The sequence below is a fragment of the Pantherophis guttatus genome, chromosome 4, assembly GCF_059756535.1.
Source record: "Pantherophis guttatus breed Tessera chromosome 4, ASM5975653v1, whole genome shotgun sequence".
Classification (NCBI taxonomy): domain Eukaryota; kingdom Metazoa; phylum Chordata; class Lepidosauria; order Squamata; family Colubridae; genus Pantherophis; species Pantherophis guttatus.
In genome coordinates, this window is record NC_142066.1 from 112,676,119 (window position 1) to 112,693,246 (window position 17,128).

Consider the following 17,128-nt stretch of genomic DNA (forward strand, 5'->3'; position numbering starts at 1 on the left):
GAATCCCACCCCTGCTTATCTCCCAGCATCATAATCCTAATCTGAATTTTACTCTTTTTCTGCAATGCCTTTCAAGTGCCTTGGAGGTCAAATTATAACTTTCCTGCCAACAGGTCTAGTTTACCACTTAAAAATGGTACAATTAGTGATATAGACTTGATTTCATTATGGAAGAACAAAAGAGTTCCTTAACTTTCCATCTCTTCTAAAAAATCATTAAGAGATGAATCGGCATATACCTTGAATGTAGTTTTCCTTTGTGTTTCTGAAGCAGATTGCTCTGGGATGCCCAAATGTCAGGGTTTATTTTGCCTTTCCTGTCTGCACGTCAGAATCAGAACCATGATCCCTGAATCAAAGACACTGCTAAGCATGTGAGATCACTGAACTGCAATTTTCTGCATTGACAGATCCAATATTCTGCTAAGGAAATGGTATGAATGGTTGGTAATGGTCTATTAGAGATGTTATTGAGAAACTGGCTGAACCTGTTTTCGAGAAAGATACAATTTATTTCACAGATCTGGAAGAAAATAGATTATATGTGGTTGGTAATACAGACTTTTTTTTAATCCAATATGACTGATTTGTTTTAAATAATATATTAAATAGTAGATTTTTGCTCTAATTCATCTTAAAATCAGCTGCAGAATTATATTTGCTTCATTCAGAAATGTTGGACTCTTTAGTTATTTGCTTTCAAACAACTGAGGCTGCTGCATTTCTTCCCTTTTTCAGAGTTCCGTTTACTTTGAGGTCTAAAACCGCAAATCCAATTTTTACACTTCCCTTGTTATGCTACCAAAAACTTCAGTGCCAACCTCTTATCTAGAATTCCTTTGAAATATTTGTGAATAGCAAAACATTAATATAATATAATATATTTATGTTTAATCATTTCTACAGGTCTTTGGCACTTTTAGTCTCAAATATGGATTTACATTCATTCACTTAGGACATTTTCATTTTATAAGACCAGTTTATACCTAACGAGGCTTAACATAACCAGATACCTTCCCAATACTGTATGTTGACTTTCAACTTCCATTATATTTAATATAATTTAATTTAATACTGTGGTCCAGTCTCATCCATGCATACAATTGTTTATAACACATTTAAAACTTTGCTGCTAAAGCATATTCCTGAGTAATTTGCAAACACTTGTACATGCATGCAAAACTTTATTTCTGATTTCCTAATTCATATCCTTGTCTTGAAATATTTATTCCACTAGATCCAGTAACCTTTATACTAACAGCTTCATTTTGCTGTTAGTTATTTCCATTACTGAAAATAATATTCTGATATCACCTATATATAAAATCCCTGTGGGTCCAACAAATAGGCAAAAGGCGAGATCATTTACTATAAAAATAATTTAGAAACAGCTCTGACCCATAAAATAATATATTTAACCAATGTAACATCCAAGGTATTTTGTTTCCATTTATTTTTCATTAAGTTGAGTGCAATATATTGCTGCTCCTGTTTTACATTTAGGAATATAAAACTAAACAGTTTATTAGCTGAGAAATAAGGAAAGTCTTTATTTAGAGATGATGTCTGCTCCTACCTCCAGAATAAAGTTATGAGAAATTCAGTGATGTGTATTATAGGCTAAGAAGTCATTCAATTGCATTTGAGTTTTATAAAATTCTTGGTTATTTAAATTTCGGCCTTTTCAAACTCAGTCCTGGCATAAATGTTTCTGTTATCTTGGCTAGGAATGCCATTCCTATCAGTCACCTTAGATGACCTACCCTACAAGGTGTAGTAATGAGTGAGCAGGTGTGTGTGTGAGAGAGAGAGAGGGAGGGAGGGAGGGAGGGTGAGAGAGAGAAAGATCTTAAAATACATCTGCAATATAAACAAGGTAGGAGATCCACGCATCATAGTAAACACTATGACAGAAAGTGAAGCATTTTATAGGTATCATAATAAATTATTCTTTCACATCATCCTGTAAGAATTGAATTCAGAGCTATTTAAAATGAAATAATATGAGAAGGCAGATGAAATCTTCTGAACCACCACAATCTAAGAAGATAAAGAGTAGACCAGTGTTTCTCAATCTTAGCTTTAAAAGTTGTGGACTTCAAGTTCCAGAATTTCTTAGCCAGGATGTTGCCTTGGGGATTCTGGGAGTTGAGATCCAACCATCTTAAAATGGCCAAGGTTGAGAAACACAGCACTAGATTAATAATAAAAAAATAACATGTAATAAAATATAATTTTGTATAAGGAAACCCATTGTAGAAAGTTAGCACCCACCCCCCTCCTAGAAGAATGAAATATTGAAGGAAACATTAGAAAGACAGAATATTATACCTCCCTGGATGAGAAAAAGAAAGACATGCTCTTGGAAAGCAACCCTCACCTTTGTTAATAGCCCCAGAAAGACTGGGCCATCCTATCTACAAAACAAAAGGCCTTCACCTCCAGAGTGATAGGATTAGCCCTCACTCAAGATCCAAACCAGGACAAAGCCATTAAGCCATAATAGTAATTGCCCAACACCCTTTCAGAACACAACCCTCTTCGTTACATCATCACCCAGCAAGATTCAACCAAGTCTGGGATGCAGACAAGCCTCAGCTATGACTGCATAGCCCGATGGGAGTCTGACTGCAATCAGTAAGGTAAGCTCAAATTCAAAGCCCGGAATTTTTTTCTCATTAATTTAATCAAACTCTCTTTAATTATTTCTACTTATATGAAGTAAAACAGAAAAAGAGTAGAGAAGCACAGCAAATATTATATTTGAATAACTTAGGAAAATGACTTTTGTAATTGGACATCCTATCAGATAGCAAGACTTGAGTAACTATTTTTCTGCAGATGCCCTCTATTCATTCCAAAATGTTTGGGGGGGAAAATCTAAAATCAAGTCTGAATCATTTTGAGGGACTACCGTATGTTGTTACCTTGAAGAGGTTCAAAATCTCTTGGAAATGCCATGTTCTCTTCAAGTTTGGCTAGATCTGTTGACATGTGCTAAGGATCTTTGTACTAAGTAGGATTGTTTCTTCTCTCCAGTCATGGATAGGTTCAATAGTGAAAAGAACTACAGAGAGCTGAGATAATTGCCCATACAAATGACATGAAGTCAGTGTGCTCATGTACACATCACAATTAGTGGATTATTATGTTATGTGGAAATGACCTTGGGAGGCAGGAGAAACAGCCAGGAGGCAGATGAGCCCACAGAAGGGATGGATGGCATCTCAGAAGGAGCCCTACCTAGTTTCATGGACTTAAAGATGAGGAGGGAGAACTGTACTTGGAAGGTTCTGTTAATGCACTCTTAAAAGTAAGATAAAGCTAGTACTCCTGGATGTGCTTCTCACCTGAACTACCTCACAAAGTTTACAGCTACATATCAATTTCAATCCTGCTACAAAATCTTGCTAATATTATTGCATATGTAGCTGTGTAACACAATTGTTTTTCCATAAACAAAGAGCCTGTAGGAGATCTGCTGTTTATAGGGTTAGTCCTTCTGCATTTCCCCCTTTCCTTTTTCATTTCTTCCATTCTTACCTTTACCTGTAGAATTTATTTATTTTTTTCTACTCAATCTTATACACATACAAAGAGAAAGACTTGGAGTTCTGAGACAGAGTATGCTTAAGATATTTGCCTGTCTTATTTCCTGGTACAAATTTCATAATACTCCAACTTGCTTTGGTCTGTAAAATTATTTTATCTTGTCCGGTGCACACCCAATTGCAATCCATGGGTTGCAAGGCCTGAAGCATTTTCAAAATCGACTGCATTTCTTTATTAATGCACCAGGTTCAATTTTATTGACATAGCAAAGGATTAGAAACAGAATACTTTCAATACTCAGGAGAACTACTATGTCTAGCAATTTCTCTTGCCAGAGAGATAGCAACATGGTCAGTAATTTTGTATCAGTTGTGGGCAAGATGAGAGAGTAATCAGAGGAGGATGGATTATAAGGAACCATCAAGGTGTCAGTTTCTTAAATGTATGTCAGGCTTCGCAACTTATTTTATCATCTATCTATCTATCTATCTATCATGTATCTATCTAGATTTTTCTTTGCAGTTTCCACAAAACCTTGTGCTAATTTATTTTTAAATATTCAGGATTTCTTTGGAAGAAAGAGGAAGCTGGCACAATGGAAATGGGCATATTGTCATATTTTGGTGATCAGGCCAAGATTTTTCTCCAGTACAAAGATGTTGGATTCAGTGCCCTCTGTAGAGATGGTACTTTGAAAAGATCTGTTAGCTTACGGTCCAGGCATACAGTCAAATGCAATGATTAATGCATCATGGTCTGAATGTTCCAGATATTGCTATTTCCCAGTAGTAGCAAGGTATTATTTTATATCTGTTATTCCATTTAGTCTATTAACTAAATGTCAGTCTTATTTGATTGGAGCTAGATTTACTCTCTGAATTTCTGTCTGGATTTAGTCAAGGGTAGCAGTTTATAGCCTGTTTATGACTGCAGGCAGAGATACTCCTTATCTCTGATAGAAAAAACAACAAAAAAGGACTTTTTCTTTTCATTCTCCTCATATAGTTAAAGAGAGTAGAATCCATTACTCTTTATGACTACAAAGACAATCATGCAGTTATATTGACAACAATATAGAAGTGGTTCATCACTGACCTCTTCCAGAACATTGAATGATTTCTTATTCCATAATTTTGGTATTACCCAAGGGTTGGAATGCTTTTTTTTTTTTAATTATAGAAGTCACATAAAAAAATTGATCTGAAGTGAAAAACGAAGGGTTTTTTTTTTTTTGTCCCAACTGTATTGTTGTAGAGATTGTGGTCTCTTATTATGGCAGTTGGGCTTTGGTGGAAAGGGACAGACAGGAACCCCTTCAATATATGATTTCAACTAGGACTGTAGTAACAAAAACAAAAACAAAATTAAAGACATTCCTCCATACATTCCTCCATACTACCTTCAAAGCTGCTTTTTTTTGTACCAATACACTCAATATGTAAAGTGCAATCATGTTATGTTATTAATTTTGTCCCTGAAAAGACATGTGAGAAGACAAAAAACTACTAAACAATATATGTCTCTATCTTTTGGAAGGGGAGGACCGTGGCACTGCTTCACCCACTCTTGGATCCAGTATATTTGTTTCTTATAGATATTGCTTTTCTGTTTCACAATTAGTATTTTCAGAAGTGTAATCAAAAGCACTTTCACCCCCCACTTAAATTCAATGGGAAAGTTTATAGCAATATCATTCCCTTTTCTCTTTTTTTTTCAGTCTGTACAATATGTGCATCATTGCCCCTTTGAAGAAAACTGTGCTTCAGGGCATGATTACATTTTCTTTTCTTCCATGACTCCATGTCATTTTTGTTCATCAAGAAGAGACACATTTAAGCAAAGGTGTTTTGCTGCCCAAATGCTTTCTTCTCATCTTCCAACCTGGAGTAATCCTGTGAACACAATGTTCTGTAAGTAAGAGGTCGCAAGGTATGCAGAGAACAGCAATTTTCAAGCAGGTAGAAAATGTGGATAGCCTTTCAATAGAGAACTTCAAACACAAAGGTGGGAATGGTGGTGGGATAGTGTGTTATTAGAAAAGTTCAAGACTGCAACCAGTTGGCAATGAGAAATTGATAAAAGCAAGGTGTGTGTCTATGTTTGTGGGCTTCTGCAAGTACAATATTTCTGATAAATCATTTTTTATACTAAACAAAAAAAGTTGCAAAAGAACTACAGGCTGCTTTCCTATATTCTAAAATCCATAATTTAAAAATCCTTAATTTCCTATATTCAATTTCTTAAAGCCCAACCATTCTTCTTTGGATTCTGAGAAGTGTAGTCCCAACATCAGGCATGTTCTGAGTTCTATCTGCCTCCAATACTTTGTCCTGAAAGAGTCTAGGATCAGGAGAAAAATCCTGATCAAATCTTTATCCTACATAGAAACTAATCAGTCAAATAACAGAATCTTACCTCAGTACTAGTACTGTCAGTATAGTGTATTGATTAAAGACTGAATAAGGCTTAGTGGTGGTGGTGTTTTATGACAGTAAAAATAACTGGAATTTTGAGAGCTTATTTTGAATAGCTTAAATAAGTGCTATCACAAGAGGATGAGATTTAACTATTGTGGAATAGCTACCCCGTGATCAAATACAAAGCAGAATTTTGAGAAGGCAAAATAGTTGTTTGCATTTTTTTTAGAATTCCAGGATCCCCTGAAAGCTGGAGCACTCTTTTAAAGCAAAACCCCAAAGTATAAGCCTTCTAAGCATATTGCTGGATAATGGCACATAGGTAAACCCTCATTTCAACACAAAATTCTTTGTTCAGGCAGAAGTCTTTGATGTGCTCTGATGTGCAGAAAAAATGTTCCATAGATAAAGGTATTGAATTGATATAGATCACTGGACCTCTATGTGACAAAACAGCTTATCATGTGCAATGCAGGTCATCTATGTCAAGTCTATTCTTCAGGCTTCTAACCTACTTCATTTGACAATACACAAACACACTCACACAAATGCTGTTACTTCCCAATTCTAAGAAGCAAATACTCTGTAGAGAATTACAGAGAATGCAATTAGTAACACTGGGAAGTTTCCCACTGCAAAATTAAGAAAATTGACCATTGCACCAATGATACAAATTGCAAAGGTTTTTCTGACCCTGATGAATCTAGTATCCAGTTTAAAAGACACAACCATCCTGTTCCAACAACTGCATTTAGTTCCAACAAGGGAAACAGACGATCTTGGCTATCATGTGATATACTGTAAGTTATTGCATGGTTAGTCTCCCAGACATCTCACTATAGTGACTCTCCTGATTTGGAAGATTTCTGTTTAACTAAAACTCAGTCAAGACCTGTTAGAGTAGAACTTCTTAAATATTACTTTCACATGTTGATGTAGAAATGAAGAATGCTGCATTGTAATTCAGATCAGTTTCTGCTGCTGTATCTTCAATTAATTGAATTTTAATTATTCTGTCAATTTTCATGTTGAAGCAGGAAGCGTATTCTTTCTCATTTGTTCTTGATTTGTTATATTTATTTCACTGGGTGTACCAAAAGACGAAATACATACACACACAGTCACACACTTGCAGATGCACACACAAACAATTACAGGGACAATTGATGCCAACGTCCTTCACAGTATTTACTACAAAGTATGTGGGAGTTTTGCTATAAGGCAGCCCACTGAAGTGCATTGTAAAAAAGAAAAAAAAAAGGTTGAACTCAAGGCGGTGAACTCTGGAAATGCCACTGGCTCAGCAAGAGTTCTGATACAGTTATAGACTCCAAATGTTTATTTGCACTTTGTATTTTGTGAAAATGAAGACATGACAAAACTACTTTAACATAAATGAAACTAAATTCCTCTGGAAAAGCCTTTTGGCTCTTGAAAGGAAAAAAAATGTTCAATTCCAGTTTTTAAGAGATGGTGATTATGGCTTTTGAAACCTGTTTCTTAGTAACACAACCACTTAACAAGCCAAAGTTTAAAGCAGGAAAATTGAAGAAAGACACAAGGTGTTTAAATATTGAAACCTTACATTTTAAAACGTCCAGCCCCAGATATAAGGGATACAGTATATAGGCAAGGTGTCAAGGGGAAATTATTTTGGTCTTATAATAAATAGATATTCTTTGCTTTCCAATTTCATTAATTACAAGAGCAACAACTGCTGGTACCAGTAATGACTACATATTACTGTGTAGTACAATACAGTGCATATTTGTTGAAAATTCAAGGATGGCTATGTTTAAAATATAGAAGCATTTCTTTGGAGAGATGGAAGATTCTTTATCTAAAGGTAGCAAGCCATTTACAAGAAGCAAAAAGTCTCTTGCAAGCCCTCTAAAAAGTAATTACATATTGCCCTCTTCTTTTAATGATAGAGCAAGCATGATCTTCAATACCACCCTCTCTCATGACAATATGGCAGCAGGCAATGAAAGCAAAATACCTTGTTTTATCTCTAGCATGGAATCAATTACATTTTCTTACATTACGCCCCCGCCCTTCCCCAATACTCTCCATTAAGGCTTCTGTCATTGGATTCCAGTTGATCCCTGACTGCCAAGGGGAAGAATCCATTAAGCAGATAATAATGCATTTTGGCTTTTAATACTCCACTGACAGAAGGTATTCTAATGAATCTCTCACAGACTTCATGGCTAGGCCATGAACCTGCTAATCAATGGCTCAGGTAAGCAGGTAAAGCAAGCCGAGAGAGAGAGGCAGAAGGAGAAGTCACTTTCTGGGTTATCACAGTTCTTGTTATTTCTTACATGTCACAGACAAAATGGTTTCAGCTTTCCTTTCTCAATTTGCTGTTTCTTTTTTGACCAAAAACTTGAAGCCTATAACAATGCTTTCTATCAAAAAGTAAACAACTGGGCATCTTCTAACAAATAATGCTTCAATTTTACAGCATTTTATGTTATTTCAAAGCACATAAAATAGGAATAACAATTCCTGCTCTCTCCATGGAGATGGCAATTTTTACTTAAGATACATTTTCACATTATTTATAAAGTAGCAAACTCACAGGCTAAAAGGAAATCTGGATATAAATTGTAGAAATAAACAGTATCTATTTATATCATCTACATTAAACCCATTAATATCAATATCCATAACTTTCTCCTTTTGATTCAGTGGGTGCAGTCACCTAAGTTCAGATTCAATTCATTTTTTTTTATTTATGTCTCACCTTTATTTTGTACAATTCCAGGCAGCATACTTAGTGCTTCCTCTTGTTATTTTGCCCACCAAACAACCCTGTAAGGTGGATTTAATTAAGAGAGTGACTGCTCCAAAGTCCCCCAACTGGCTTTTATGCCTAAAAGGAGAAATAGAACAAATGATCTTCCCATTTCTAGTCCAGCATCTTTATTACTCCATCAAACTGGGTCTTTGCTATAATTGTTAGATATTTGTAAAATTTTGGGGTTTTATGTTTATGGTTGACATAGATGATAATGATGATGACAGCAATAACAACGATGATGATGGAATATTGATTATTTTCATGGTATCTTCGAGACTGTCTTCTACCGCATAACTCCCAACAACTGATAAGATCCCACAGAGTTGGTCTCCTCTGGGTCCCATCAGCTAAACAATGCCAGCTGGCAGGCCCTCGGGGGATGGCCTTTTCTGTGGCTGCCCCAGCTCTCTGGAACCAATTACCTCCTGAGGTCCGGACCATCCCCACCCTATTGGCCTTCCGAAAAGCGGTGAAGACCTGGCTTTTCCGGCAGGCCTGGGGCTGTTGATCTCACTCTCGCGATCCGGCGAGATCCAGCCATGAATGGTGTGAATGAGTTTTAATGTTTTTAATGTTTTTAATTCTTAAATGTTTTTTATAATGATTTTAAATGCATTGGGAGCCGCCCTGAGTCTTCGGAGAGGGGCGGCATACAAATTGAATTAATAAATAATAAATAATAAATAAATTTTTATCATACTCATATCTTCAGTTTCCAAATATAAGCAAAGAAAAAAACATTAATGTTCGCATTTCAAATTCACCCAACTGCAATCAAGTGTTGCTTCAATAGTAGAAGTAGAAGTAGTAGTAGTAGTAGTAGTAGTAGTAGTAGTAGTAATAATAATAATAATAATAATAATAATAATAATAATAATAACAACAACAACAAAGCACATCAAGAAATTGCAGCTTCCTGCAATAACACCAGCAGGATTGCATAAGACTGCGCTACTTGGAACATCATATATTTTAAGAAAATACTTGGTTGATACCTAGGATCCTGGCAGCAACCCATATCAACCATTAGCACCAGTCAATCATATTTGTGACACATTTTTAAATGTTCAGTTGACTGAGTTTCATGTTTAATGAATAAAAGAGATGATGATAATAATAATAATAATAGTAATAGTAATAGTAATAATAATAATCTGCATTATCTTTGCTTGAAGGCCCACTCTGCAAACTGTTAACTTTTATAGTCACCAATTGAACAGAAAAAAAGAATTGGATTCTCTCTCCCAGAATATTCCAAGCAGTTAATCAATTATTATGCCTCTTGAAAAAGTACCTTTGGGACAATCAATTATTTTCTTTGGCTGCTTTCTAGCAATCAAAGTTACTACAGAGCCATATCTGTGTATATTCCGCCCTCTCCCAAAATCAAGACTGGCTGCAACCATACAAGCAAAACACTACTCCTTTTTTGTATGTGTCACATGAAAAGGCTGAGTTTTTTATTGCAGGATTTTGGCTAACATCTTTGCGTTTTTACTTGCCCAGGTATATTAGGTGAGAAGGATGACAAACATTATACAGTTCAGTAGAATTAGATGGATTCAATTATTATGGTAAGAGGAGGCATAAATTCAGTGTTGCAAATCTTCCATATATTCATATGCCCTTTTAATGGACAAAATCTCTTTCCAACTAAATTCCATATTGAACTGGAGTCCCAGCACATAATAAAAACTTCTGGTTTAACTACCATTACCAGGATATATGAAGAAGGCATAGGGAATGGTCTAGAAGAACAGGAGGAAGAACCACTGCAGTCAGACAAGTGGGGATTATGATCATTCCAAGAAACTAACTTGAATAAATATCTCAGATGGACTTTCTCTAATTCACATGAAGACAAAGTGAAGAAGGATGGAAACACATTCAGACCTGCAAAATTATATTAGTATAACAGTAGTTATAAACCTATATGGCATTACTTTCTTAGTCTGCTCTACCTTACAGGGCTGATGGTATATGACTAACAAGCTGCAAAATTATTACCATTATTGGAGATAGACTATGAACCTGCAATCTGAGAAAGAAATTACAAAAAGTGTGTGATTTGCAACAGAAATTTATCTAGGTTTAACATATATTGGTACAATGCAGAGGTAAGCAACCCATAATAAAGGATAGAAACAACATGAATATTCTAATGTCTTTTTATGACCTCAAGATTATGAAATGAAATTTACTGCTGAAACTTTAAATGATAGCAGCACAGTTTCACATAAACTTTTCTTGTTGGAAAATAAAAGATAAAATTAGGAAAATCGGCACCTAACATATGGGGGGGGCGGGGATTACATATTGTGAAAACTGGATGTTATGGGAATGCTAATACCATATTTTTTTAAAGAAGATAAAAGTCTTAATACTACAGTTTTCACAGTTTCAGGCACAAATTGACTTCCATGGACCTTACTTCATACTTAAGTGGTCAGTAGAGAGGGCGTGCATAAGTGCACTAATGTGCCTATCATCCCTGTTTTTTTCCCTTTTATTCTTGTTCTCATTTTTGTTTGACAAATTTTAATAAATAAATAAAAGCTACCCTCCCCAGCAATATTGCCATATCACTTTTAACATTAAACTCAGCATCTAGAATTAGGTCTTCATGTAAAGTCCATAAAAGGCCCGGGGGGGGTGGGTGGAAAATATAATGGATGGGCCATATAAACTACATTTTTGCAAAATAAATAAGTACAATGTTTTGAAAGAAGAGATAAGGCAATTTCATATTTGGAAAAGAAAGGTAGAGTATTAAGGACGGAAATGGATTTGAATAGGACATTTTAGTTAAAAAATGAGAAATAGCTAGTAAGGGGCCCACCTGGGCTAAAGCAGCTTCTTCTCCATCTGACTATGATTCTGAGAGATCAATGAAATCCAATAAATGGTGAGAACAACACCAGAATGCCGAGTGCTAAGAATGTTAAAATTTAGCTATATCTTAACATCACTTCCTCATGTCCTACTCTTCTTTTCCCATTCCTTCACCTTTTCCTTTCTATTCCCTTAAATTATGGAGTTTTACCAAATTCTTGATGTTCCATCCTATAAATGTTTCTTGAGATTTAAATAAAAAATAGAAACAAAAAAACTGAAAAGCTGAATCTGGCCTGATTTAAAGGGATGTGGTTCAAATGTTGAAGGTTAAGTTTATGAAGGGGGAATGGAAATGATAAGAAAGGCTCATATGTTGCCTCCCCATGACTGTACAAGGTGTTTTATGGGCTGACCAAGCAAGGATGTTTTTACACTATTCTGGGACACGAGTTGGGAAGGGTATCCATAAACAAATACAGAACCTCCAGAGGTGATAGAGATATCACTCCATCAGATTTAGCAGAGAGATCTCTGGATAAGGTGGAGGATCATGAACACAAGCTGCTAAAATAGAAATTGGAGGGGGGGGGATTCCAAAATATCGGACTAACTGAAAAGAGTCACAATACAGACTTGTGAAGAAATTTTATAGTGCAGTTTCAAGGTGTGGCAGATTATTCAATTTTATATAGATTCAATAAGTGTGGTATAAATGGAAAGGAGTAAAAAATGTGAAGATATTACAAAGCCCAAATTGGACATAACAAGGTGGAGAAAACTGGGCTGTCTGGATTTTGTTGAATTACATCTGTCAGAAAGTTGAGATGTGTGATAACAATATATGGACAATAATTACTTCTTCATTTTTTTCACTAGTAATAGAACAATAATTTCTCAAAAGTTTCTAAAACATTATCTTGGAGCTATTAGTGTAAGTTTGTGAAAAATATTTTCTATTACAGAGATAATGTGGCACAAGGTGGCCTATCAAACAGCACTGCACATATGGGAGTCCCATTACTAGCCCATCATATTTCTTGGCACAATGTCTCAGCAACTTGGAATATTTAGACTTGCAGTGATTTTGGCTTCAAATCCCCTTGAATGAACACTCTTCTACCCTTTCCTAACCACAAACATATGTTCACATAGTAATAGAGTTCTCTATGTTGGTTTAGTAAGAGAATAAAATTGGAAGCAGCAAACTAACTTAAATCTGAGTGGTCTATAACTAACAGTTGCAAATTGTCGGGGTGAAATGGAAATAGGGACATGAGTGGAGTGTGTGTGTGTGTGTGTGTGTGTGTGTAATAGTTCAGGTTTTTTTTCTTTTTAATAAATTTATAGACATTTCTGTAAACAGAAATTCAGAATTCTGTAAATTCTGTTTTCACTTTGTTATTATGAGGTACCGAGTGTAGATTAATGAGAAAAAAATGAATTTCAACAACTATAGAATCAGGGTACAGCATAACAAAATTGACAAAAGTGAAGGGAGTCTGAAATTGTGTGTGTGTGTGTGTGTGTGTGTGTGTGTGTGTGTGTGAATTAAGTATTATATTGAATTATAGGTAGGTAGAGCTTTGAGGAATAGCTTCTTTCCATAAAAAGTAGCTTCTCCTTAATTAATTCCATTAATTATGAATTGTAAATACTATGCATTGCCAGTTGAAGAACAGAGCATTCCTATCTGCACTCACATGCTTTTATGTACTTTTCATTTCAGAAAACTGCCAATTGTATGTGATAGGAACTGTCAAAAGGAAGCAATGATATCACCATGGATTGCTTTAATACTATGAAAGTGAAGATAATACATAAAAAGGTGTTCCAAGATACAGTTTGTATAATTTTCTATTCACTGCTGTTTCATCTATGCTAGATACATTTTTGAAAAATCCAACCCATTCTGTATTGTGTCTTCAGTTTTTATTTCTTATATCAATAATATATAGTACTCTCTTATATCCAAATATATATCCAATTCCCCCATCTAAACTAAAAATAGTTCTTAGACATGTACAAGAATATCTCCTTCTACAGTCCGTAATAATATTAAAAGTGTGTTGCAAACAGACTTAACACAATCAACAATTGCAGCATGATCTTTGTACAGTGAATAACTGTTGCAAATGTCCTGAAATTTAACAATAGGTTTTGGTACCATGTGCTTGATCACGTTGAAATTAATGCAAAAATCTTAAGCTGCCAACACTGGAGAGAAGACTTTTTTTTAAAAAGACATACCGTAATCATTTCTTACCTAGTCACCTGCCCCTGAAATTAAAACACCTTTATAAGTATAAATAATAATGTGATACAAGAATTAAATAAAAAAAAATTAAAGAAGCAAAGAAGCAAAATAATAATAATAATCAGTTCCTACTACATTGCAATTAGATGAGAGGCATTTAAGGGTGGTTCTTTGTGGGCTTGCTTCCCTGAGAAGAATGTTTCACAAACATAGTCACAACCAAAGTCCTTCCCCCATTTACATTTGACCATGGTGAAACAACATCTTTTTTATCCTGTATGTCCACAACATTGTTTTCCTCTTGTATGCAGCTGATCCTTATCTGAACTACTGTTAAAGTAGTATTTTTTCTTGTTCTGCTATCATTCAAAAACAGTTTCACAGTGTAGGCTTTTTTACTATTACCTTGGTGGAAAGTCAAGGGATGGGCAATATCTGGAAACAAAGGCTATAGAATCAATAAGGATAATAGATAGGAGAGACAGACATACAGAATAGATGGATGGGATAGATAAATAGATGGATGGATGGATGGATGGATGGATGGATGGATGGATGGATGATGGATGGATGGATGGATGGATGGATAGACAGACAGACAGACAGACAGACAGACAGACAGACAGACAGACAGACTCTTTACCCAATTCCTCAAAACTATTAGGGAGTGTCTGCTCAACAAACATATGCACATCCCCTTCCCCCTTGAATGCTACATGGTGACAAGAGTGGTGGTAACATCTGCAACTCTCAGAATAGCATTTTCATCTGAATTTATGTTATCTTAAATAATGATTTATCTTATATTCCAAAATGACAAAGGGGCCTGCTTAAGACAAAAAGCATTTGAAAAAGAGCATCTGTTTTCCATTATATCATTGGTAGAAAGTAGAATTTCTATCACTCTTTAGAACAATCTGCTCCTTAATATTAGCTATTTGAATGCAAGACCTGGCAGCTTTATCAGAAACTTTAAAGAAATACAGTAGTTACGGGTCTAAAACCCATCTAACATTATTTTTGACTTTATTCTTTTTTCTGGGAATAAATTCCCTCCAGAAACAAAGAATTATCTCTTCTAGTACTCAGTAAATAAACATAGTCTGACAGTTCTGATTTAAGCTTTTGTCAGAAAGCAGCTAAGAGATAGAGTGAGTTTGAGTGTTAAATCAATATGGCTTTTGCCTACTCAGTAAACATACAAGATTAAGGTTGAAACATTAAGGATCCCTTCCAGGGCAGACAGAATGAATTCTGTAAACCAACCATTCTAGTCTCAATACTTAAGACAAACATGACAGGATGGCAGAAGGTTCCAAAAAAAGAGGCATTGTGTGTATGTTCTAATGCACATGCTATATGAAAATTAGATTTTATAAAAGATTGGACAAATAACAAATATAAATAAAATTCTACTAAATGTTAATAAAACTAGAAATTAGAATTAACAAAAAGAACTCCTGGGACCCAAATTTGGAACTATGAGGCCACATAAAACATTGGTTTTCTTCACTGTAAACCCTCTCATTTATTCTGGCACAGTGTTGTTTGCATTACTTAAACATGTATGTACAGTAGTGTTACTCGTTTCCTCCTTTCTCTGTCTGAAAATAAAATCAGCAAGCTGAGATTAGATGAAAGCAAGCCAGAACAAAGAAAAGCTGAAGAACAAGAGGGCCAAAGAAAACCTAATCAAGAAGTACCAATTAGAAACAAGGAAGATCAAGGAAGCACTGGAAATAATAAAGCAGCAACTAAGAAACTTAAATTGCAAATTATAGGCAGAAACTCCAATTTCAATCAAATAAAAAAAGTTTCTATCAATCTACCCACGGGGAAACTGCAGTACAATCAGTCAGTCTCTGACAAAGAAGAAACAGTACAGTTCTGGGCACAGATATGGGATAACCCAAAGAAATAAAACAAGGATGCAGCTTAGTTAAAGAAGGTGGATAAGAATAAAGAAGTTGAAATGAAAGAACTAATAATAACAGCAGAAATGGTAGAGAAAAGAGTAAGGAAGAACTGGTCAGCACCAGGTAAGATGAACTGCATGGTTTCTGGTTGAAAGGTTTGATTGGTCTATACTCATTAGTTGCCAAGCAGTTTAACAACATACTGCAGGGTGGTGAAATTAAAGTGTGACTAATATCTGGCAAAACCTACCTCATAATGAAAGATCCAGCAAAATGGGAAGCACCAGGCAGCTAAAGGCCAATTACCTGCTTATCAACAACTTTCAAATTGCTAACTGGTATGGTAGTTGATACAGTCCAATAGCATCTGCTTGAAAACAAGTTCTTTCCACCTGAGCAGAAAGGGAAATGCCCAAACATCAGAAGAACAAAAGATCAACTTCTAATTGACAAGATGATTCTGGAAAACAGCAAGAGAAAGAAGGCCAACTTGAATGTAGCATGGATTGACTACAAAAGGCATTCGACTCTGATTGGATAATCAAGTGCCTAGAGATAACAGGTGTCAGTAGAAAGTAGGTGTCAGTAGAAATTAGAAATATCAGATGCTTTGTGGCACAATGGAAGACTCAGTTGCAGGTCAATAGTGAAAGACTGGGAGATGTTATTATCAAAAAAGGAATATTTCAAAAAGATTCACTTTCACCACTACTGTTTGTCATTGTACTGATTCCTCTGTCAAAAATACTGAATAACAGGCCATAGCTATCAAACATCAGAAACATCTGTCAGATTATCTCCTTTACATGGATGACCTGGGATCACTTACAAAAATTGTTTTCCTTTATATATTAAATTGTGATTCAGTAAAGTTTGATAGATATCAACTGCTGCATCTCACCATGTGCATCTATAATTATACTTTCTTATCCTTATTGCTTTATTCATACAGTTATTGGACACTTCATTAAATGCAGTTTATACATGTTCTGCATTTCTTGGAGAAGAATCAGAAATACATATAGAATATGTGAAACATCAGGATTGTGTGCAGAAACAGCTTGTTCCCAAAGTGGGAACAAAATAAATTCAGGGGGAATGCTGTGATTTCTTCCTAGTTATTCTATGCCAGGGTGTCAAACTCGCAGCCCGCACTGCCATGCCCACTCCCAGTTTAGCAAAGGGGGAAAAAGTTGTGATAGATCACGTGATGACACATGTTGTCATGAGTTTGACACCCCTGTCTATGCACTCTGCATTTTTGGTGCAAAGAAAATACTTCTAGAGTTGTGTGCTGATTGGCGATGATGGGATTGTTGACATGTAAGTTAATGGCTTTTTAAGCTTT

At 35.3% G+C, this 17,128-nt stretch overlaps 1 long non-coding RNA gene across 1 annotated transcript; it reads left to right on the forward strand.

Moving 5' to 3' along the window:
- The first annotated feature begins 3,169 nt into the window (after nt 1-3,169).
- On the forward strand, nt 3,170-13,517 carry LOC117655219 (uncharacterized). The gene is made up of 3 exons (XR_004588595.2): nt 3,170-3,313; nt 5,270-5,481; nt 13,337-13,517. It is a non-coding gene; the product is annotated as an uncharacterized LOC117655219 (long non-coding RNA).
- Nucleotides 13,518-17,128: the final 3,611 nt, after the last annotated feature.